Source organism: Pseudopipra pipra, chromosome 20 (genome assembly GCF_036250125.1).
Source record: "Pseudopipra pipra isolate bDixPip1 chromosome 20, bDixPip1.hap1, whole genome shotgun sequence".
In the NCBI taxonomy this organism is placed as follows: domain Eukaryota; kingdom Metazoa; phylum Chordata; class Aves; order Passeriformes; family Pipridae; genus Pseudopipra; species Pseudopipra pipra.
The window spans coordinates 6,504,235-6,530,133 of NC_087568.1; positions in this window are offsets into that span (position 1 = coordinate 6,504,235).

Here is a 25,899-nt window from a genome sequence, read left to right on the forward strand (position 1 = left end):
AACATGCAGCACGAGCACGGAGGTCTGTTGGAGACCAGCTAGAGCACAAAGTGACAGAGAAGAATTGGAATAGTCTGGGCTTGAGTTCTCCCTACCAAAAAAAAAAAATTAAAGAAAAAATTCCTATTGGAAGGAGAACATTTTCCAAGTAGCTCATTTTTAATTTATTTGTCGGGGATAGTTACAGCTCGCCCTGGTTTGTTTGGCGTAAATAACGAAAATTAGAATTGCATCAGATTTTGGCTGCAGGAGGGTGATACAGAGGAGCTGTCTCAACACAAAGTTGTCTCCCACCCTCTTACCCCAGTGCTTCCACCAACCTGCCCTTCAGCTTGGACACACTTTGCTTTGCACCCTGTGGCTGCAGGACTCTGCTCTGCCCCGGGTGATGGCACACACATTCCTGCAGCCCCGGGGCAGATGCATGGCTGTCATCTCACCACAAAACCATGGAAAAGCCACATCCATCCCTGAGACTTCTTGGTTCTTAGTGACACTTCTACGTGATGCATTTCCCCAGGTGGTCAAGGAAAGTGTTTCCTTGGCACCTGGGAGGCAGTTCAACCTTCTGCTGTAGGAAACTCACAGAATTACTGTGACATAGCTTGGAATTGCCCTGAAAAACCTCTTTCTTCCAGAAAGTCCTCTGTGTTAGGGGCTATCTTGGAAGGTGCTGAACACCTCACCTAAAGCAAAGCCTTCCTAGGGTAGAGATTCTATCAGGAGAAACCCCTGTATCTCAGAACCACCACACCTACCTGTGGCACATACTGTACCCCAACATTTCCAGCTGGAAATAACACATCAAATTTGAACTACTGCAGCTGTGGATAACTGTTCAGTTTTAATGGGAACCCACTGTGATGGGACAGACAATTCCAGCACTGGCTGGTTCTTTAAAAGGAAAAAAGGCCAGCCATATCTCAGCAGAGAGTATGGGAAGGGTAAATATCCATGTGCAGCATAGCCAAGGATCATTGTTTAAAAGCCCTTCACGGAACAAATGAAAGGCTGAAATCTTAAGAAGTTCGAGTTTATTTTTTTCCCCCTTTTTTTTTTAAGGAAGGAACAAACATCTGTGGGAAGTATTTATGAGACATATAATGCACCTCACATAGTACCCTAAGGGCCATCTTTAGAGTGGAAATAAAGCTTCCATACTAGGAGTTTGTTAACATTGTGACAGGAATCAGATGCAAACACAAAAGCTCACTTGTTCTGTAATGACTTGCCGAGATAAGTGTCCCTTATCAGCAATACTGTTTTCTTTTGGAAAGGAAAGGACTCTGTGTGTACAAGCAGGGGATGGAAGTCAATGAAAACAGAAGGCTGGAGAGGTCTGAATGGGTATTTTGTGCTGTAATTCTAGCTTAGGGCTGCTTTTTGGGTGTGGAAATATCAAACACTGACCTCCCACTGATGGTCCTTGGCAGTGGGATAAGTCACTCATTTATTTTTGCTCGGCCACAAAGCTGCTGTGTAACATGGCAAGGTCCTTGCAAAGTTACACAGGGCTGATACATCTCCCAGGCAAACTGCCTGCACCCAGCACTGCTCCCAGCCCTCACATGCCCCTGCTCAAAATATCCCCCAGCTCCTGCCCACAACCAGGTAAATCCCCACAGCACTCCTCAGGCAGCTCTTTCAAATTTGGAAGAAAAGAGGATTTGTGCAGGAGAAATATGGGGCCTTTGGTGGTGATGCCCTACTGCTCCTGACCCAAAAACCCACAATGGACCAAGCCCAAATGAACTGCAGGAGAGCATCACATGCACGGGAGAAGGGAGGTGTGCAGGAACTTTTCTCTGTCCAAAGTAGTCACAACATTCTTTTAAACAGGGAGGAAAAGGAGAGGGAAAGGGTTTACAGAGAGGTGACCATCTTTGATCTGAGTCTTCCTCAACAGGAAGGTGACTATGGGCTCTTCTGGCTCTGGGCTCAGGCCACTGCATCCACAAGGAGTTTACCCTTGATCTTGGAGCCACTCTAATACCTGAGAATGCTCTGTTATAGGCTGATGATACATGAATGAAGTGAGAACCTATAAGGGAATGCTGGGCTCTTCTCTTGAGCAACACAAACTCAGAAATTACCATCTGGCATCAAGATCCAGGATAATTAAAGCAGAACCACGACAGTGGGAAGTTCTAGTTAAGTCTGATTGGAACACGAATAAACTTGTCATCTCTCTGCTCTCAGAAGAGCACTTCAGACTTCTCTGCTGCATCAGGGGGTTCAGCCAAACCAACTGAACAGCTCTCCTAAGCCATCTGACACTTCAGAAACCACCATTTCACAGCACACTCAAGTAGCAGCATGACTTTGGGGTGTGCTGTCACCAGATCACAAGAGGTTTCCCCTCCACCCACATCAGTTTGCCACCCAGTGATTATATTGGCAGGTCTGAATGTAATGTGGAGCTGTATCACAGTCTGGATAGAAAAGCATGGGATCCATCAGCAGGATACATCAGCAATACTGTGTCAACAGCCCATGGCAGATGAGGCAGAAACTCACTTGTTCCCAAGCACGTCATCTCTTACAAGGCACAGGCTGTGCATGGTCACAGGCTGTTCCATTAGACAGAGGGAGGCTGAAAAGTCTGGATTAAATAAAAGGAAAACAGCTCTGATAACCATCAATGTATCAGTGAACACTGCATTTCCCCACTGGCTTCACACACACAGAGTGTAAGACTGGAGGGAACTTTCACCTTGGGGGATGACAGAAGCCAACTGACTGAAGGAGTGGCCGTGCTGTCAGCTCCCACAGCCCAGTCAACAGGGACACCATGGCTAAGGTTTTACTTCTCATACTTAAGGCTACCCAGCTCAACCCCATTCTGCCTCCAGAGTGATCCAGGCTGGAACATCCTCAGAGCAATCATGAGGACATGATTTCTTTGGCCTATGCCAAGCACTGCTGAAAATCCTGTCTGACACTGTGATGTATTTCTGCTCCTCCATTTCTAATTCAGCCACTAATACCTGCACAGACTCTGTTCCATAAACAAGTCTGAAACTAGACAGGGGGGGATCAAGGGATTTTGTGGGATTCGGATGCTATAGCCAAGGAATGCACCAACACCATCCACCAGAAACAAAAATTAAAAAGGCAGGTTCAAGAAAAGATATCCACCAGGAAAGAACTCATGGGCAAAGGAGTGGCTTGAACTTGAAGCAATTGTCACTTCAAAACATAATCCCTTCTTCTGCCTTGGGTTTGGCCCTTCTGTTTGCCATTAGCCAGCCATGGAAAGGTAATAGGTCATCATTAAATAATTGGGCTTCATAAGCAAATTCCAGCTCCCTGAGACGGTGATCCTCCTACTCAAGCCTAGAAGGCTCCTGTCAAAAGACTGGCAAGCAGGTGAACAATCAGAACAAACCAAAGCCCTTGTGATCCCATCCAAGACAGCCAGCTGGATTCTGCAGGAGCAGCCACCTGCTACGGCAGAGGCCGGAGATGGGGAAGCTTTCAGACAAAACCAGTGAGGGCTCTGCAGCCAGAACTGACCAGTGCACTGTGAAATCCATACAGTTCTGGGCACCTCATGCAATTGCTTTTTACAGGCAACTTTGTGGAATTTACTGGAGGAACCATCCCCGTGGAGACCAGGGGGGTGACAGGTTTTCTGTCAGCTGCCTGGCTGCAAAATGGCTTTTTGAGGCCTTCTGGCTACAAACCAGGAGCAAAAAGGGAAATCAGGTGTTCCAGTGAAAACTCAGTCCCTTCAGCGTGAATTTGATCATATAGTTCATTACTGCAGGTACAAAGTGCTCCTAAACCCCAGACAAAGCACCACTGCACTGCTCTTGACCTCCTTGAAGCCTGGGAGCTTCTTCATCCCTCCAGCTTGGTGTCATTCTCTGAGAGTAATTAGATATTTGGAGAAATGAACTACTGATATGCACATTGCCACAACCTACACCACGGTTTTCTGTAACAAATACTGAAATGTCAAAAACCTTACCTACATCATCATCTACTGCTCCTCCCCACCCACAAGCCCTCCTGCTGTTATCACTGGAGCAAACTTACTTGATTTAACAGGTTTCATTTTTGACAAAGCCCTGCTACCCCTCAGGCAGTCCTAAGCCATTCCCTTATTCCACAGGTGAGCTATTCTGCTCTGTTCTGTAGTTCCTGGTTTCTTTTCCCTCTACACTTTTTAAGGCCAAGTACTGGGTTTGCTCTTTCAGTTCTAAGTAACCTCACTGATCCCCAGGAGTCCTCAAAGGGAGCCAAGAACAAACCGGTGCTCAGAAACCTCTTTGGCTCCATTCTGGGTACTTCAGGGTGATTTTTATCCCAGCCAGTTATCAAAGTACCTCTAGTGTGAGCCCACACCACTGATCATCAATGCCTGTAGAGCAGTAACAGAAATAACAAGCTGTAATCATGCAGGTTTGGATGGACATGCTGAAACCATGGAATGTTCTGACCTCTTTGAACATGCAGCAGGCAGAGAATGGCTGCCTGTTTGGTCTCATTCACAATGATTCTTCCTTCTACTATTTTTTGGAGGCATGCCTATTCTTTTGATCTAGTTTCTACTCTTTTTTTTTTTCTTTCCTTTTTGATTCTCAGGGCGCTGAGCAGCTCCCAGCTCAGCTGAGCTGGTCTCTTATTATACTCCCTCTGTTTCCTTTCATCAGGATAATTTGTGTTTGTGTCCTTCCTAAGTCAGTCTTTCACACATTACAGCAATCAATGGAACTGAGACAAACAAGACAAAAATCACTGTGTTCTGGGAGGCTTGTGAAGATACTGGAGGCCATATGTTCCCATCCCCAAATGGTTTTTAACTTACACTTTCCATCATAACTTGCTGCCATAGAAGCCTCTTTTATCCAGCTTAAACCTAAGGAGTTTAAGTCTCTCTGCTCCCAGCTAGAGCCAGCATCCCTCAGCTGGAAAGAGGGTGTGATCCGTGGTCAGGGAGGAGCAGCCAGGACATGCCATCCATGCGACCCACGTATCCTGCTCAAACCACAACCACTCCTGCCGCAGCAGCCTTGCAGGGAACAGGCTCCTCCTGGGCCACAAAGGTACTTGGGAATGCTGGAGCCATGCTGTGCACATGGCACTGTGTGTGCATCTGCACCACACAGCCCCCCCTGGCCTGCAGTTGTGCTTTCCCTTCCAGCTGTGTGCTGGAAACCCCCCGACAGCGGGTTTCTGCCGCGCTGCTTTTTCCACTGTGCACCACATCCCCCGCTGATGGACGGGGAGAGAGCTCCCAGCTGGGGCGTTTTCAGCCTGGTCTGTGTGCCTGGGTGAAGGCCAGCACTACCCCCACACTTTTCCCAGTTCATCAGCTCACTCCTGTATTGAGGGTTATGAGCAGAATAGCAGTTCATAATCACTTCCATCAACATTTAACCTTTAGTGTCTTCTTGCACTGTGGAACACATCAAGCAATTTTAGGTTTCTTCAACTGCCATTGATTTCTCACCTATATCCTCTGGTATACACAGAGTCTTCAATTTATCCTTTTTCCAATTGAAACTCTCTCCTCACACTCTCCATACAGCCTCCCCAGCATGTCTTTGACTGCACCACCACCTTCCCACCCTCCTGCCAACAACCCGGCCATTGCTTCGGCTCGCTCGGCTCTTTCCCTGCTCCCAGATTAGACCCAAGTGCAACAACTGCATGGGGTTTACAGCTCCAGGAACATGGCCTCTTGTATTCCCCACCCTGCCGAAATCCCTGTCTCCACCCTGCCAAAATCCCTGCTCAGGTCCACTCGTTAGCTCATCATCCGATGGCTGCACCCGCCTCTCCTCTGGCCTTGGCAGAGGCTTTGCCTCAGCGTGTATCTGCCTGGAACAGCACTGGAATGATTTCTTTTAATCTGTTTGCTTCCTCCTTTTGCCTTTATCTTTGGATTTTCTCTACAGCACCAAAGCAAAGCCACGTTCCTGCACTTGCAAGGACCCTTTGGAACCCCACTGCAACCAGTGGTAAATCACATGATTCTTCTCCCTCAGAGCTTTTACAGCCCTTTCCTCTGATATCTCAAAAAAACCCCAACAATAAAACAAAAAACCCAAACAAAAGCAAAGAAACCAAACCAACAACAAAATCCCCCAAAACCACAATTCCCCCAAACAAAGGCCATTGATGCTCCTGAAAGCCACAGCTTGCTCCATCGGCGGCCCATACTTCCATGTGCTCTGGCTGCACCATCACTCCTTCCACACCCTCCCTTCTCTGTACCTGGGACCCTCCATCCTGCAGCAACACAGCTGATAAACTACGTGTCAGGAAGACTCGTGCATCCAAACAAACTCCCAATTTCTTCCATCTCCCTCATAAAGGAAAAAATTCATCCTTTGCAATTTCTTTTTATGAGGCCAAATTTTACAGACCCTCCAGCTCTCGTTATGGAAAATAAGTGGAAACTCCTGGCAGAGGATTGTATTCTTTGTTGTTTTTTTTTTAATATATATGAGCAAAAGCGTATATTATGCGCTGCCTACATCAGCTTTGCCAACAAAATTTGCTGATGCTTGCAAAACTATAGGACAGTTGTCCAAATGCCTGCCACTTGCTACCCGTAGACAGTCATGAATTGTCCCCCTTGCTGACAAGTTAATGTTGCATCATAAACTGCCCATATGAAGTTTTGTTGCTATAACACATGACTGAATTCAATATGTCAGGAAAATGATTAACTGCCCTAGAGATTTGGATCTTTAAAAATAGCAGAAATTCAAAAGCCCGATGTTCTTTCTTCTGGTGCTGGTAGAATTTACATCACGGTTAATAAATAACAGGCTTCCTTCAGAAATTAGGTCATTAGATTATTCTATTTGCAAACATAAAAATTCAATCAGATGGAACCGGTAACGTCTAGGATGCATAGATGGGACAATTGTGACATCTCAAAGGCTTATGGGGATTATTTCAAGGAAATCTTGGTCTGACTTTCAAGTGTTTGCAAGCTTAGGTGCTCCAGTGTTAGGGGTAAGATTGAAAAAATAAAAAGGTTCTTTGCAGCAATTCAGAACTGTGGATCTTAACATATCCTAAAACAGTCTATCTCCTCTTGAGAGGAAGTGTAAGCACCAATCTGTCCTCTCTGGTAATCAGTGACAGCACCAGAGGGAAAGGCTGGAGCTGTGTCAGGGGAGGTTTAGGCTGGGTATTGGGAAAAGGTTCCTCTCCCAGAGGGTGGTTGGGCACTGACCAGGCTCCCCAGGGCACTGGGCACAGCCCCAAGGCTGCCAGAGCTCAGGGAGTGTTTGGACAATGCTCTGAGGGACAGGGTGGTATTGTTGGGGTGTCTGTGCAGGGCCAGGAGTTGGACTCTATAATCCCTGTGGGTCCCTTCCAACTCAGAATTATTCTATGATTCCATGAAAACAAAAACCAAGCAGCTGGCCCAGGTGCTACAACTCTCACCGTGCAAATCAGTGTCACCCACCTGGGCAAGCCACCTCCGAGGGATGAACGTGCTGCTCCCCAGCCCTGAGCCAAAGGGATCTGTGCTTTTGGCATTTGGGATTGCAGCTGGACGAGGTTCTTCCAACCCCTGTCTGCACTGTACAGTACCATTACCATAAATGTGCTCTGAACTCACCTATTCTCCACTCATTCTGCTGATTTTTATGTAGCTGTGATACATAAGACCATAATAAAAAAAAATAATCCAATTTCAGGGTAAAACATGTTATGTTGAGTAGTTTTGTGTTCCTCTTGTGAGGATGGTGAGCAGCACCATAACAAAACCCATCAAAATAACCGATTGCACAATAACTGAGTTATTGCAGCAAAACCAAGTGATTTGCCCACCCCAAACACGATGCACTTTCCTCAGTGCACCCACAGCCAGAACAAATGACCTTTGCCAGTGCTCAACAGCGAGTCTGCAGAGGGAAATGCTTCTGTTGGGATGCTCAGACAAACCCAGAGACAGGCAGGAAGGGGCCACATTCCCTCTCCTGAGCCAATCCCGACCGTTTCCACATACCCCTCCTGCACAGAGCAGCCTTCCCAGACCCAGCACCCCACCAGCAGCCTGGGAAGAGCCGCTGTTGCCAGGAGGCACACGGAAAAATAGAAGCCAATTATAAGTGATGGCTGGGCTGACAGCAAGTACTTTTAATACAGCCGCCACACACGAATGCCAATACACTGGATTGAATCTCTTTCTCATCAGCCCTTTGTATGCTGCAGGCTGCCAAGGGGAGCACGGCCCCCAGCACGACAGAGCCTGACCTCAGGGCTGCCTCCCCGGGGTGTGGGACGGGGGAATCGGTGCCCTGAGGCTGCAGGAAGCAGATGTGGATAAAATCAACGGGGACATTACCAGTTTGTTAAGCTGGTACCCTCTGTCTCTGTTTCGTTTCTCAGGAGCCCTGGCAGTGCAGGAAGAATCGATGGCTCCCCCGGTGTTAGACGATGCTTGGAATAGAACAGGCTGCTTTTACCGACAGCACACCTATTCCCAGGAGCTACAGGGAAGTCTGGCACATAAATGCAATGGACTGAATGGCTTTGTCACAATATAGACCCGGGGGTCACAGTGGGGGGAGGAGAGGGAACCCTTCAGAGCCTGCAGGAGACCTTGTCTCCTGCAAAAAGGACTTGGAGCATTCCGTGGGGACAGACATCACAGGGCTCTCCCTCCTGCTGCTCCTGCCCTGGGGCCAGTGCTGACTCTGACAGCAGCCACCACACCAGCTCTGATGTTAAAACAGACATCTGTCAGTCTGCAGTGCTGTCCCTGTGCTGTAATAGCCCTTTACAGCCCAGGACAGCAGCAAACAGGACACACCAGCTCTCGGGACAGAAGGCTCTTTCGTGTTTTCTCTTTAAACGCCTCCCTGCTTCTCTTGGGGCAGAGGAAGGTTGGTAAATAGAGCCCGTGCTAGCACAGAAACACAAGCATGGCCTGTACCTGGGTTGTTTTTTTAGAAAATGTTCTCCACTGAGGCTTTTCTGTTCCCTCCAGTCTCCACACCGGGACCCCAAGCTTTGGCCAAGCCTCTGCTCCTAACACTTTTTTGTTTTCTTAAATGGACTGAGAAGTCCTTTCATAAAGTTCATGTGGGGAAAACACATTTATCCCAGGGTCCAAGTAGGATTTCAGCTCAGCCCCTCACTCACATCAACAGTGAGGGCATCTCATGACAATGCCCAGGCCTTGAAAAACCACATATATGCACATAACCCCCTTTCTATTGAGATTTTTGCATCTGTAGGGTTGCAGGGATTTATGGCAACTCTCTCACCACTGCTGTCCAGGTGATGGGACACCAACCCGAAGCTCTCTCTCAGTTGCCTCTGCCTGCCCACTGCTGATGTGGTCTTGAGAAAACACAGTATTTCAGACATTTTCCCCCTCTGTTTTCAAGTCTCGGCACTTCAACGTGAATATAAGTATCTATTTTTGCCTTCAACACTTTTTCAAGGTTGGAAAAACAGCAGGATGCTTGCAATGTTTAAAAAACAGGTAGAAGCACTTCTGTATCAGATTAGTGTTCCAGACCTGGGTTACTCCCCATTATAATGACAACAATCCTGACACATTATTATTTATTTTCAACATTTCTGCTAGTCCTCCTGCTCAGGGACCTCAAAGCATTGCATAGGTTTAGGTGCATGGCACACTCTAGCACCATCAGATGAGCATCATCTACCCCCACTGATGATCAGGAGGGGAAAAACAGGCAGAAGTGAGAGTCATAGCTTTCAATAGCAAGGAGAACAAGTCCTGCTGAGAAGGGCAGTGGCACAGTTTACAGGTTTTAGATAATTTATATGCTTTAAATTGGGGTTTTCTATATCTGATCTTCCCTTTCATCATGATTATCTGAGGCACTGAGCCTGGAAGAGTTCTTACTCACACAGCAAAGTATTCTTCTGAGCCCTCCTCAACACCTGATCTCAGATCTCACCCTGGACTCTTACCCAGCAATGCTGCTCCTCCCACCCTCTCTCATTTTCATGAGTGTTATTTGAAGAGCAAGTTCTCACTGCTGCTGAAGAAAGGCACAATAAAGTCCAAGGTGACTCATCCTGACTCAACAAACAGGTCCTGGGACCAACTCTGACCCTTTTGTGTGGACCAGGGTAGGCAACTTGCCCATCTGCCAAGTTAAATTTCCATCAGGAGCTGGATGCTCAGGGATAGGAACAGAAATGAGGAAGGAGATACAGAACACCTGGAAAACAAACCATTTGCTGCAAAATGATTCAGTAAAGTCACAAACAAGCCCAGCAGAATGAGTTGTCTTTCCTGGCTGTCCAGTCACAGCCACCTCCCAGGATGCATGAAACATCAGCACGGGGGGGAGATGAGTTTCCCACAAGTCCATGTAGGAAGGGACCAGGAGTGAAGGCAGTGGAGAGTGTTTGGTGTCCTGGGGGAGCTGCCACACACACACTGCTCCAAAATCTGACCTTCCAGCCCTCCTCACCCAGGGGGAGGCTTTAATCCTGTCATGGCAGTTACTAAGAAAAGCAGGGAGATGGGGAGGGGTAGGTGCAATAATTAGGGAGGTTCCCCTCCTGTGAAGATGAGGGGGGACTACAGGAATGAGAAGTGAAGCTCAACACAGAGGTGGAGCCTGCCTGAAAACTGGCACGACGCATCGCTGGACTTGGGAGATTTCAGTTTTCACATGCTCCATTTTTCCAACCCAAAAAGATGAATTTTTCCACAGAAGCAGATGCTTTTCTTGAAAGATTTCTTTGAGCAGAAATGCCAAATTCTCCATCAGGAAACTGTTCTGATGGAAGCATTTTGAATGAGCCCCATTCGAGGTCTATTTCAGGACTGGCCTTTGCTGGCCTGAGTCAGTTCTTTAACTCGTCACGGGTTGTTTTTCCTGCCATTACGTACTTTTAAATTGAGAGTGTCTCCTCTTTAACTGAGCTCCTGCTACTGTTTAAACAAGCCCTTGTTCTGAGTCAGGTCATGAACGCAGCAGCCCTGGCACAGCTCAGCCGGCGTGACCAGGGGCTGCCGGGCAGCAATCGCCTCCCAGTAGGGAATTCCCTTCCCAGCAGGAGTGTGGCTGTTGCACAGGGATTGCTCATCCCTTCACAAGCAGACAAGAGTTTTTTCTAACCCCCCTCCCTCTAAAAATCCAACCATTTTAAACCAGTTTTAAGGCATTTTCAGCCTACTCCACCCATTTTCCACAGTGATGTCAGAAGAGTTTAAAACCATTGTCTGGTTCCACAGGGTCATTTCCACTCACATGGCCACTGATGAGCTGGGAGTTCTTTCTTTATGCTCGATTTCAGCTCAGTATTCTGCTGCATCCCTGTTGCATCCCCTGCCCTCCAAGTGCAGGAGGAGGAGGGTGTCACAAAGCAGCAGATGCCACCAGGTCAACGAGGTATGGCATCCAACTCCACACAGCATCAAGCAGCTTGGGGTGCTCCACCACATCTCCAGGCTTCACATCAGTGTTTGGACACCCTTCCCAGAGAGGGCTTTGACCAAATGCCTGTGTTTTCCATTACTGTGATGGTATTTGGGCAAGGTGGGCTGTAGGCTGGCCAGGGGCTGCCTCAGGGTAGGGATTGGAGCCTTTATATCTGTTCTGCAGGGAACAGAAACCTTCTCTAAGACCTGCAGGAACAGCACCTAAATTCTTCTAGGACATGCATTTCACACCTTTTTTTTTCCCTCCACTTTGCTGCTTTGGATGTTGGCAAACAACTAACAGGGCAGAGTCCCACAGCACCAGTATCAGCAGCCTCTGCCTTGATCCACAGAACTAAGAAGCATCTGGTGGGAATTTCATACAATTATAGATTGAAATTCACAGAGCATAGATTTCCATTTAGGTCGGAAAAGACCTTTAAAATCATTGAGTCCAACTGTTAACCCAGCACGGCCACATCCACCACTAAACCGTGTCCCAAAGTGCCACATCTAAAAGATTTTTGAACACCTCCAGGGGTGACAATTCCACCCCTTCCCTGGGCAGCCTGTTCCAGTGCCTGACCACCTTTTCAGTGAAATAATTTACTGTAATATGCCATCTGAACGCCCCCAGCACAACTTCAGGCCATTTCCTCTTGTCCAAGAGCTCATTACTTGGGAGAAGAGTCCAATCCCCACCCCTCTACACCCTCCTTTCAGGTAGTAGTAGAGAGCAAGAAGGTCCCCACTCAGCCTCGTTTTCTCCCAACTAAACAACCCAGTTCCTTTAGCCACTTCTCACAAGGCTTGGGCTCCAGACCCTTCCCCAGCTCTCTTGTCCTTCTTTGGAAGCACAACATGTAACAAATTTCACAAAAATATTTACACATCAACAAATTGCTCCCCGTCGAGCAGACCACCTGCAATCGTCGCTGCTGCACGAACACCCCCAGAACACGCTGCCGCAGCCACCCCTCTGCACCAGGGAGGTGGTGGGGATCTTTTCCCACATCTCACCCTCTCCCGGTGTTCCTACATCTTCTCCCGGGCGGGAGCTGAGGATTTGTGGCCTCGGGTTGCCCTCTCGTGGTGAAGCCCAAGTTAGACTTTGCAGCAGCGAAATTTCAGTATTTCCCTCCCAGCTGGAAGCTCAGAGCTCCACATCACATTCAGACCTACTGACGTTTTCCTTAGGTACCTTCTCAGACCTCTGCAAAGCAGCCCTCGATCTCCACACCAGGTCGGCTGTGCCGAGCTGTGCTCGTCCTGCAGCTCACAACAACATCCTTCCACTCAGTGCTGGTTTTCATAGAAACAATTAAAAAAAATTCTCTGTGTAAGAGGATTGGATTTCCAGTAAAAGCTCCAGCCAAAAAGCATTTGAAAGTTTGTTTTAAAAAAGAAAAAAAACAACCCCCCAAATAAACACAAATCAAAACAAACTCTGCTTTGGCCAAGAACTGAACCAAAAAGTTATTCTTGTCCCTCCACAAATAAATCCTATGAAACACTGGATCTTTTCAAACCAACAACGAAAGCTGTACCATAAATAAAGATTACTTGTTTTCACTTTTATAATTTCCATTACAAAGACACTTCATCTTTTATTGAACTAGTTCTTGGTTTAAATTAAAATTTGTTTTAAAATAGAAATACTGTTCTCTTCACTCAGTGGTGTAAGTGTTCCAGGGTGAGAGATCAATAATGCCAGAGGCTGTTTGACTCCCCCAGACCTGTCACTTAGGCAGGTAGTTTAACTCACAGCACTGCCTAGAACTAAATTAAATGCATCTCTGCAGGAGATCACAGACAATGGGACCGTGGGCTGAGAGTGGTTTCTGAGCTGAGTTCTCACCTCCTGGGTGCTAAACCCCTGCAATCAGTGCACTATATTGAATAGCTTATCCTAAATTTTCAGGTGCTTCCAGGGGATGCTTTTCCCAGATAGGCTGTTGGCTTGCAACTGCAATCATTTACTGCAGCAACATCAAACCAGCTGGACCAGAAGGTCTCTAAGGCAGTGTCCTGTCCCCAGCAGTGGCCACCAGTAGATGTTTAAAGAAGCCATGTGATGGCAGGCGCACTTGCACCTTTTTTTGGCACAATCACATGAGGTTTTGCTACTCACATACCTGTATTTATACCTCAGAACGCTCACTGAGGTGGAGCAAATCACACAGACACCACAGCCTTAGGGTTTCACATCCTGCCACACTCATTTGCAAGGCTTTCACTGCAATTCACTGCACCTCTCCAGCGTTCTCTAGAAACCTATAATCACTCTGGGGCCCTAATGACACAAACAAGATGTATTTGGGATTGCACAGTCACACCACTGAGCCGGACAACCTTCAGGAAGGTCCTACACATCCCCTGAGGGCATCCCACATCTGACCCCTTCCTTCCTGCCCTTCACAGGTCCCCTTAGGGTCCAGAAGCTTTTTGCTCCAGCATCTGCTGTGAGCTCCAACCAAGAAGCACAGGGTTAAAACCAAAGATCACACATTTAATTTCAACTCATCCCTCTAAGTGTTCCCGTCCAGGCAGGACAGGGCCCTGAACAACCTGGTCTATTGGAAGGTGTCCCTGCCTGTGGCAGGGGGTTGTAATCAGATCTTTAAGGTCCCCTCCAACCCAAATCATTCTAGTATTCTGGGATTTGCAGTCCCAGTTTAGTGTGAGACACTTAAACAAGCAAACACTACAAGGGCAGTCACCATTCCCAAAAACAGCACAGCCTCCAGGCAAAGAGAAACCTGCTCTAATTGAACTTCAGCTCAGTACAGAGCCCAGAGGATGGAGCTGCGTGTCCTGTGTGTCCAAGGATGATTCAATAGCTGCCTCCAGCTTCCAGATCTGCTATTAGACTTTGAATTTCAGAAAAACAACAATCCCAGGAAAATCAATAGAAACACAATTTACTGAATGGTTAAGACGTAAGAGCCAATCTATATTTTGGCCAGCACATCACAAGCACACCAAGCCCTGGAAAAAGCCATCAATACTCCAACTTCGGAGCAGTGTCGACACAAAGGGAGAAGCAGCAGCTTTAAACCCTGAGGTGCACGGGAGCCAGGAGTGCTCTGCTGCCACCTCCAGTGCACGGGGTAAAAGCACACAGAGAAAACCTGTGAGTGCCGCAGCTGCTTTTGCAAGTTAGAGAAACCCACTGACAGTTTGCCAAGGGAGAAGATCAGTTTGCGTGTGATTTCCTTAAAATGACCTCCCCAAACAGCACCTCCTGCTGCTACAGCTGGGGACTGCGGTCTGAGCACCTTGGAGCATTTCTTGCTTCCCGGATTTGGGCATTGCCCCCTTTGACCACGCAGGAGGAAAGGTGACAGGCCTGAAGAGATGTGCCAAAACAACCTGAACAGCACAGAGACACAGGGATCCACACAGCAGCTCCTCTCTTGCACGAGGAGGAGCACTGAGATCCCACCAGGACACAGGTGGTTCTCTTGTGAGCTGCACTCATGGATCAACCAAACAAGGCACCACAATCAATCACACTCGTGTTTAGACTGAAGCTTCACTCTCCAAACCTCTCTGAGTTCATTCACAGGGCTCCATCCTGCCCCGGGCACCACGCAGGCTCAGTGCTCTTTCACCCGAGCAGGCAGGAGACATCGGGCAGGACCTCTGCACCCTGGCACTGAGATGTCAGCCAGAGCTGGGAACAAATGAAACAACCAACCGAGACTAATTGGTTCATTGCATCCCCTGCCAGGGATGTGGCAGCTTTCAGGAGCCACCACATCCCCCAGGCTCGGGCTGATGCCGCACCACGGGAAGGCAGTGGCTGGAGGGACACATTTCTCCTGGCACCCGGGTCTGCAGGGACCTTCCCGAGATTTGCACCCACCACAGCTTCAGAGTCTCACCGGAAAAGCAACAAACTGAAATTCTACAAAGGAAAACAAACCAAACAAGCCCAGGGAGCAGGAACGGCTGCTGGGGTCCAGCCAGCCCCGGGAGCGCTGGCATGAGCTACTCACCACTCATGTGGCACTGCTGCCGGCTCCCCCCATGTGCCCCCTTCCGTCGGGAGGGCTCAGCTCACCCCCTTATTGCACTCCAAGGCCCCCACTCCCCCCTCGTCCACGTTCACACTGGAGCCAGGAGGATGCTCAGCGCCGCTGGCACGCACTCCCTGCTGGGGCAGGACCACCCAGCCGCCAGAGCTGCCCCGGCCCGGCCGCTTTAATTCCTGCCCGGGGAGCAGATTGAGGCCAAGTTCTCATTACTGCAGATCATTAGCTGGACGGGAAGAGGCTTCCCCTTATCGCTTTCCCACGTTGACACCAAAGAAGCTGCATCACTCTGCTCCCGACTGGAAGATCTCCTGGTTCAGGTCGAGGTGAGCAGCCTCAGCCCAAGACCATTAACCCTTTATGTGTTAATGCAGTCTTTTACTGCTGTTTCAGACATTGAGGACATCCCAAGCAACTGCTGTCCTAAGAGGGCAGCCAAACAGCTTGAAAAAGCAGGAACTGGGCATGTTTCACCAGTACATATTTTCAGGACTCACACAGTTAAACCAGAGCCAAAATCCCACCTGGAAGGTGATTTCTGTCAAAGAGGACCATGCCAGCTGCTGCCTGGGACCCTGCCATCCCCTCTACCCTGCTGCACCAACAACCAGGGGTTTACAGTAACTGTTGGTAAAGCCTTGCTCAGTCCCCTCATGTGGCAGCCCAGCAGCCATTGGTGCCAGCACTGCTGAGGGGCCAGCAGGACAGGCAGAGGGGAGAAAGAAGTTTGGGAATGCCTCAAGTTTGCATTTTCACCACCAACATAGTGTTGATTTAACTTAATGTTGCTCACTCAGCAGCAAGGATTTTTATCAGCAAAGCAAACATGGGGAGTTTTGCATGTTAATGAGAGCAGAGGCACAGGTAACAGGGCAGTGACAGAAGCCACTGCCACCCTCTGACCCAGTCTCGGAGGTGTAAAACAAGGATGGGCATTCCCACAGGGGAAGCAAACTCCCCACAAACCCACAGCAGATCCCTCAGCCAGGCAGGAGAGTGCTCGAGCCACTGGACTGCACCTCTGCCCCCTTCCCCACCTGTTTAACCTGAGCCCTTCACCAACCCCCTTGTTTTGGAGGAGAGCACATACTGACATCAGTGCATGCTATCCCAGTTTCACCCCAGCCAGGGCACCCCCACACCAGTTTCCACAGCAAAATCACCCTCATTCTTACCCCAGACAGTCCCTGTGGGCAGTGATGGCTGGAATGGGGCTGCCAGAGGAGCCCACCTGCCCAGGACACCTCAGTCTGTGACCACTCAAAACAGGTGGTGAAACCCAAAGCCCCACCTCAGCTTAACTCAACGCAGCTGGTGGCAATTCACCTCTAATCACCACACGGGGCTCAGTTCTCCCCTGCCCCTCCCTCTGTGCAGCAGCCTGGGGGGCTCTGTTTAATGTTCCCTGAGGAAATCTAATCCTCACCAGAGGATTCAGGATGCCCCTGACAGAGGCTTTGATCCCGTTTCTGACTGCTCTCATCTTCCTGAAGGACACCCTTGTTGCTATCCCCCCAGCATGATCTGTTCTCCCTTCCCACTCCCAAAATGCCTCTTTTTGTCTCCCAGGTATTTCCCATTCCTGCACCTCCTGCTCCCTGGGGCACAGTGACTCCTCAGCACCCACCACACAGACCCACACAGGTTACAGCACTCTCACGGTCTGTGCTGGAACTGCTTAGCCTCTGGCTGTATCCTGTGAACAATCTACCAGCTAATTAGTAATTAATTATTTGCACATCCCTAATGCTTCGTTTCCAGGCTAGCAGAGCGTTTTATGAGCGTAAAGGAAACAAAACTCATCATTCCCCAGAGCCAGTGAGGAGCCCAGCACACTCACAGATGCCAAATACTGCTCTTCTGCTGGGACACTGCAGTTTCAGGGTCTGAGCCTTATCCTCATCCCTGAGCTACAAACAGATTTCCCATGTACCAGCTCCATCCTATAAAGAGCCATTTGCAGCCACATCCACTAGAAAACAGCAGGAACCCCTCTCCCCTCTCCTTTTTTCTCTTCCCCTTAAGTGAACACAAGCATTACAATCATCTTGAGCCACAACGTCAGTGTTGAACATCATGATTTAGGTGTCTAAACATCACTGAGAAGCACATCAAAGGCCTGAAGCTTCTGCCTGCTGCAGAAGCCTCTCTCTGCTCCCAGGGCTGGAGAGGAGAAATGGAGGACCCCCAACCAGCACCAATTGCCAGCAGCAACAACAGACTGGATTTCCACTATGATAACACCAAAAACCCCACCCATACAGGCAGAAACAATATTAACTTTGGAGGAGTTGGAGCTGCAGGCCCATCATGCTCAGTTCCTCTGTGCTTCCTTTTATTTATTTAGAAGTCAATAAGGCTTTCCCAGCAAATCTGAGTCCAACACACACCACGCAGGCAGTTGCATGGCTGTACGCGGGGTGCCCATATGGATATTTGCTGGCCCCAGGACCACTGCCCCTTCTTCTGGGCACTTCAGGTGGGCAAAACTCAGGGACCACTCCCCAAAAGTCCCTAACCTGCTCCAGAAAGGCTGTTTCTGGCTTTTCAGAGCTTAAACACCCCAGGCACTCTGGTTCCAGCAATGTGGGGCACTGAGGGCTATCACTGCCTCAGCCCACTTGCCACCAGGACAAATCCCTCTGGACCAGGCTGTTGTTACATGCTGGTGGCCACCTCCTTAGTAGCCCACACTCACCAATGCCACCAGAGGACATGTGTTATCTGTCCCCTAGGCTGGGGACAGCAAGTTTCCTTGCCCCCAGCCCCTGCATCACCCCCCCCCAAACACAACCATTGCCCACAACACACAGAGCTCATCTCATCACAACTGCATGGCCTTACCTGGAGACAGCAAATACATCCTCCACGTGGCACACACCTTGGAGAGGAGAGGAGAGGAGAGCAGAGCAGCCATGCCTGCAGCAAAGAGATCTCCCTGCCTGCTGAAACTGCTCCCACCCTCTCGGCACAGCCCCTTCTCATCACCAAACACTGTCCAGCTGGGGCTGGCCCTGACCATCAGCACCTGTGCCAGGGTGGGGCAGGGGCACAGGGCTCTGCTACCACCTGTACTCACTGATCCTGCTGCAGGACATCACAGGTCATCATGGAATCACAAAGTTATGGATGATCTTGAGTTGGAAGGGATCCATAAGGATCATGGAGGTCAACTTCCTGCTCCTTGCAGGAGTACCTACCACTAACCCAAACATCAGCACACTCCCTGTTGCTCTCAGGCTCAGGTGCTTTGGGCTACAGCTGCCAGTTCATCCTGGGAGGGGGCCAAGGGGTCTGTACTGGGGTATGGCCAAGGGATCCCATCTGTCCTGTCCCCCTTGGGTCAGGGCAGACCTTCCCCTGGGTCATTTCATCATGTTTACACACCAGTAAAGAAGTTTCCACAAATGACCAGAGCTTGTGTTGGGTTTAGCAGAAACCCTAGGGTTTCATCCAATGTTGTTGTTGCTCTGTCTCTATTTTTGAAGGGAACCAAACAGGGATTAGCCACAGACAGCCGAAGCCAGACCTCTTCATACACCTGCACAAAAGGTGAGTGGGAAAGAAGACACCACTCACTGCTGCTCCCTGTCCCATTACAAACCATTACCTCCAGCAGAGACCACAAGGGGCCCAACATACCTGCCAGATTTCTTCCTCCCAGATTTTTTTTGGTCTTTATGGGCCAGGCTGACTCAAGAGACATCCTGTCCCGAGATTCCCCTTTTTTCTGGTTTCTGGCCTCAGCCCACCTTGCCCACATCAAGCAGATGGTGCCCCCAGCCTCGTGCTGGAAGTGCTGTTGGCCCAAATGAAGCGTAACGTGCCGAGTTATCCCTAACAAAGGGGTCCTCTGTTTGGCTTTCCCGTGAGGGTTATTATAGCCAGCGTTTATTTTGGCTTGGGACCAAAACATGCATTAGTGTGCCTCATCCTGTACATTTCTGTGTACAGCTACAACCAGGGTGGGGGGCTTACAGACGCCAGGCCAGGCTGGGGGAAGTTTTTCAGGAGTTTGAGGTCTTCTTCCCATACACACACTGCTGGGAGAAATGGGCCCTGGGCATCCTCACATGCTGGGAAAGGTCCAAACTGGCCCCACACACGCCCATCCTTGCCCAGTTTGCTGTGGGGCTGTGGTTAGTGCCAGGGACAGGCTCAAAGATCTGCCCCACAGCCCCAGCTGTGCTGCTGGGCTGTGCAATAACTCATTTTGGTGTCTCATAGTGGGATAACGGTGCTGAATTCCCATCATAAATGTTTCAGGACGTAATGAAAAAAGCAACAGGTTCCCACTGTGCTGGGAGGATGGATCTGCAGTGGTTTAAGTGGTGTTCTCACTCACAGTGCACAGAGCTGGTGTAGAAAACTGTCTCTCCACACCAGGTGATGCAGGTGCTGTCCCCCACCCCGCAGATGAGTCCCTCTGAGGATGACGCCACCTCTTCCCTGCAAACCTCACCGGTACATCTCTCACACAGGTCAGGAAAAGCCCTTAAACTGCATTTTGTAGCCTCAAAAGAAACCCCAGCAGGGTGCTGGGCAGCAGCAGTCGCTCACCTGGGCTGACAGGAGCCCCAGGTCAGACGCTGGGACACCCACTCCCCCCGCAGTGGGGACACAGGCGCTGCCACTGCCTCCCCCGTGTGAGCAGTTCCCTTGCTGTGCTTTTGGCACGTCCTCTGCTGACTGTAAACGTCAAAGCAGTCTGCATCTGCTCTCTGTGCCGTGCTGTAATTAGGAAACAATATTATTAAAACCACTTCCCATCTCTGCTTTCTTTTCATCTCCCCTCCTTCTCGTTGTTCCTCTATTCTCTCCCTTGCAGCCCGTGGCCTTCGGGCTGAATGCTGATGAGCTGTTGTTTGGTCTAATCTGCGGCGCTTGTTAACGGGGTTGTTAACAGAGTTTCGAACCACCTGCTCTGTGCTGGCTTCCCCCAAGTCCTGCCTCAAAGCCGGTTCAGCCCCTCTGTGTCAGAACCCATTGCTGTGGAGGTGCTGAGGTTATTGCTCTTTTCTACTGCAGATTCTCATGGGCACAAGCTCCACCACCTGTGCTGAAACCCTGCTCTGCCCAAATCCATGTGATTTGCTGTGCTGGTCTGATTGTTTTGGTAATTCACTACATAGAAGCATTGTACACATGCACACATATATATATATATATAAATATATATATATATACCTAGCCATATATCCTTCCCCACAATTATTTGTTTCCAACAGGAGCATGGCCAGAGTTGGCAGCCATCAGGATGATTTCCTGTGAGGAAAGGCTGAGAGAATTGGGATTGTTCAGCCTGGAGAAGAGAAGGCTTTGGGGTGACCTGATTGTGGCCTTCCAGTACCTGAAGGGAGCTGACAAGAAAGATGGAGAGAGACTATTTATATGTGCATGGAGTGACAGGAAAAAGGCTGAATGGCTTCAAACTGACAGAGAGTAGGTTTAGATTGGATATTAGGAAGAAATTCTTCCCTGTGAGGGTGGTGAGGCCCTGGCACAGGTTGCCCAGAGAAGCTGTGGCTGCCCCATCCCTGGAAGTGTTTAAGGCCAGGCTGGATGAGGTTTGGAGCAACCTGGGCTAGTGGAAGGTATCTCTAGCTCCTGAGGGTTAGGGAGGGAAGGCAGCTACAAGTGCCTGCTGGAGAAGCAGCTGGAAGTGATCTGACACCTGTCAGGCAGAGCACATCTGGGGTGGGAGAGCACCATTCCCTCAAGCCAAAGGCCAGATACTGGGATGGTTCACACTGGCTCCTTCCCAGGGACCAAGCAGGACCAGCTCCATTCAGCATGTGATTCAGGTTATGTTTTGAAGGTCTCTCTCATTTTAGTATCATTTTAGTCTGCGAGTAGAAGGAAAGATCTAGAAGTTGAGGTTACTTTCAAAGGGCAAGTTAGTAGTAACATAAAAGAGTAACAAAAGTGTATTGAAGACATTTGTACCATTCTCCTACCTAATGTTCTCCTTTTGTTGAGCACTGTGTTTTGGGCTGGATGAGAACCTCTGTCTCTCCAGAGCGTCCCATCAGCTCCCATAGCTTGTACTGGGATCTGGAGCTGCAAACAGCAATTTTCCAAACACAGTGATGCCTTTGAACCTAAGAACTTGCAGACAATAATACTCTTTTACATGCTAATAGACAGAATTGTTCTTCAAATGTCTGACATTTATAGCAGTGTAATATCTCTGGTGAAAAGCAGCATGCCAGGGGTAGACTCGACTTCCCAAGGCAAGTGCTGGGGAAGGAAGGGGATGGAACAGGAATTAATATATCAGATTTGTGACTGAATTTCACTGTAGGTTTCCTCCAACTGCTGCTGTTTCCTTCCTATATTTCAAAAGCAATGACTGCCCTGGAAGGTAATTCACACAATACCCCCTAAACAAAGCAGTGTAAATAGAGCAGGGAACGGAGATGGGCTGTAAATCAGCATCATCCACCTGGAAGCTTTGCTGGCTGGTATCCAAAGGAAAAATCAGAGCCAGGCCTCAGCAGCTCTGCTTAATATCAGAGAGACAATAGGCAGGAATGTCTGCCTGAAGATGTTTGCTTTTGAAATGGATGAATTATTAATAAACTTATTGTTATTTATTATTGTTCTAAAACAGCTTGTCTCAGTGCACATGTTAAGATGGATTTCAGTCTTTCCTTATTATGCCTAACAAATATTTATGTCCAGATGTGAAGTGGGGATGGTAAATGTCAATGAGAGGTGCCTGGAGGGAATTTGTGTATATGGGGCAGTAGGAAAGGATCAGAAATCTGTGTTTCTGTTTGCAACCCTGCCCACCTGAGGATTGTACTTATTTGTTTGAGTAAAGCATCTTTCCAATGGCCAGCCAATCCATAATATTGTTGGGAAACCTACAAGGAGAAGATGTGCAGCAGCTCTAAGGGGCAGCCTCAAGGTGAGATGCATTGAGGGGGAGGAGGCAGAAAGCAGACCTGGCATTTGACCCAAAACTCCAGGTGAGTCCTTCCCCAGGTTGAGTCCTGCCATGCATCCAAACAGCTTCTCTGCTACATTCCCAACGGAGAGGAGGGCTTGAGGAACAGCAAGCCTGACATTTTTGGTGCTAGTTCTTGGCTGAGACAGGAGTGGGAATGTTGCCACGATGTCTACTGAATAAATATGTGCTACTGCTGCTCTCGTTTGCCTGCACAGTTTTGGAGGAGATGCAGATGGCCCTTTAAATACTTGCAAGGCCTGTAACTTCTCCCAAGTAGGTTTTTTACCCTCCTTTTTCCAAGCTACTTGGCTCCCTACAGTAATTAATGTTATCTAATGGGGTGAAAAGCAAAGCAAAGCCTTCATATTTGAGATTATTCACACAAATAGAAATGTAAACAGCTGTCTGAGAGAGAAGGGAGAAACAGGCTCTGAGACAGGACCCTGCAGGATTGAGCTGCCTGGAGCTGTACAAAAGGCTGTGCCAGGGTGTTCAGTGCCCACTGGGTACAGACAAGTGGGAGAGAGGCTGTGAAGCCACGTCCTCAACAGAGACATGGCCACTGACAGCTTCAGGGGATTGTCCAGGGGGTTTTATTCCCTAGAGCATCTCAATTCCCATAAAGCCCGCTCCTCTCCAATGCCAAGACTTATCACCATGCTCATCCAAATGGCTTTATCTGGCTGGCAGACCTCAAGGAGTCAGAGAAACACAAGGAGAAAAATATCCCCCCATGAACTGCAGCCACTTAGGTTCAGATCTGTTCCCAGACAATGGGGAATGGGATCACAGAGCCGGGTGATTGCAGACAACCCGGGCAGGATGACAGGGGGCAGGTCATTAGCTGGGCTGGGTGGTGGCAGGTGGCTCTGGTCAAAGCCAACCCTGAGAGAGGCCCTGGCAGAAGTGCCCCTGTTGCAGGAATAGCTCTGTAATGAACTGGGCTGCAAGCTGATGCATTGTACCCTTTTGGGGGAGGCACTAGCTTTTAAAGCGAGCAGATAACCTCAGGAGGAGTTAATGAAGCATTTCCCTTTGTGTTCCCCTGCCTTTCTCCCTTCCCTTGCCCTTTGGGCACAGGAACCTGCTCCTGCCGCTCCGTATTATCCGTCCTGACTTTGCTCAGATCTTGAAACGGGGCTTTTCCTCCCGTGGTGTTTATAAAGACTCAGTTATTTTTTTTCAAGGGATTTAACAGCAAAAGTTTCTGCATCTGAGGCTCAGGTAGAAAAAAAATCTGTGGAGCTGTTTGGCTGGTGCCTCTTTCCTGGGGGGCTCTTTGCAGGGGATGGGAACAACAGGGTGGGAGCCACTGGGGAGGGAAGAGGAGGAGAAGGTAACCACAGGGAGACAGCTCCAAAGAGCTGGGAAACAACATGCAGTGCTGTTTATGTGGCAGAGGAAAATGCTGGAAACACTGACTGCTAGTGGGGGAGGTTGGATTTGCTCAGAAACTTGTGGCCAGATTATGGCTCTGGATGAATTAATGAACACATGAACTGCAAGGGGCTGGAAGGAGCCTGTTCCTGCAAAAAGGGGGCCCTGTGTGTTTGAGAAGGATGCTGCTGGTCTTTGGGCCATGAACAGCCAGTGACAGTGCTGCCACACATCCAAGGCCTTGGTGCCTCATGAACTCTGAAGAATAAAATAACTCAGGTGGCCCGTGCTGGTTCTCATAACCATGGTGAATTCATTGTCTCTCAGTCTTATCAGGTCAAAATCTTGGTAGAGCCAGAGAATTTCAGCACAATGCTCTGCTGGCTCTGTTCATCCACCTTCTTTCTCTGTGTCTGCTCAACAGAGCAGTTGGGTATCAGAGATCTGGTGATGACTTTTGTTCTAGCCAGGAGGGACATTGGAAAGTTTCAGAATTCTCTGTGAGAGGCTGGAAAAAAAAATTTATTGCTTGGTCAAACAGATTTTGGTAATTAAAAACATTTTTGTTTTCATGATGATTTATTTTGTATTCTAAAATTAGACCTTATGAATTATTTCAAAATGGAAAAACTTAAGATAACTCATTCCAAAAGTTTGGGAAGAGGATGTTGTGACTCGGTGGGAGAAATGTGTTTCTCTTTCTGTCCCTGACATGATGTTTCTGTGCAATGGCCGTAACCTCTTGATGTTTTCATTTTGACATGGTTGCATTGTCCAAGAGAATGGTGACTCTGTGGAAGTGGCTTTTCCAAGCATCTGCACCAAGAGCTGAATTTCTGCTGTTTGCAAGCAGTGCAGGCAAGATGCTGTGGGCACCATCACCATGGATATTCCTTGCATAGAGAAGTCGTGCATCGAAGGGAATGCACTTTATATAACTCCCTGGCTGAGGGAATATTTCCCAACTTTATGTTAGAACCACCAGGCAAATCTCTTGGCTGCACAGAAGCGTCTGTGTAGTACAAAGCTGGGGAGGGGAAGCTCAGATCCAGCTTGGAGAGCCAAACTGCAGCCAAAATGTGGTTCTGATCCTCAAAAACATTCCAGCACTCCAGTAGCTGTCAGGTTGGAGCCTTCTGTTTGCTCTCTGACACCCATAAGAGAGTCTGCAAGGTCATTCCTAACTGCAAAGCTGATGCTTGCAGGATTCAAGCAGGTCAAGCCCGTTGAGGCTCTGGCTGAGGAAGACAATCCCAGGAATTAATTCCCTGCCATCTTGCCTGCCCTGCAGTTGCTGATGAGGCTCTGGGCTGCTGGATGCTGCCACTGCTGGGCGGTGCACGGGGCTCTGCATGTGCTGGGGGGCTCTTCCAGCATCTCCATGGGCTCTCCACGGCTCTGCCTCGACCTCTGGCTCAGCAGTGCAGCCCCACACGGCCCTCCTTCCCCGCTGCTCATACTTGGGGTGTGAGTAATCTGCCCCTGTGCCTCCCTCATGCCTTACGGAGCCTCTCGGGCTGACCAGAAGAGGGTCAGGAATTTCTGTTGCCTTCACAGCTCCAGCTTGATGGCTCCCTGTTGGGTTCAGGCTGAAGTGAGCCAGGATTTGGGCTGTCATCTCCCCGGAGCACAGCAGTCTGTTGTGGATACTGGTCTAGAAAATGGTTTTGAAATTAAAAAAGAGCTGATTAACCCTATTCTGGCAGAGTCTGTGTGGCTGAGAGTGTGACTGGGCATTGGGACACTCTCTCTCAAGCAATGTCTAGGCCAGTTGCTGTACTTTCTCTTCAACAAGTGATGCCATGTAACAAGCTCTAATATTAGGACTAAATTTACATATGAAAAGTCCCAAAGGTGGTAGCTCCTGGTCATTCCTCTGAATCCATGTCAGTGTCCCTTTGTCATTGTCTTTGATGTGGTGGTGGCTGTCTCACACTGTCCAGGCTCCTCCTGGAGAGCTCATCCCAGGGATGCCCCAGGCCTCACCTTGCAGGTACCAGAATCTCATGGGGGCAGATATTAGGGAAACACTACCTCTGAGAGCTTTGACAGGTAAATCCTCTGGCCTCTTTGTAAGGCTGGAAATTCTCCCACCTCTTCATTTTTGGAGGTCAGGAAGCGAAGCAGGGAGAAGCATTGCT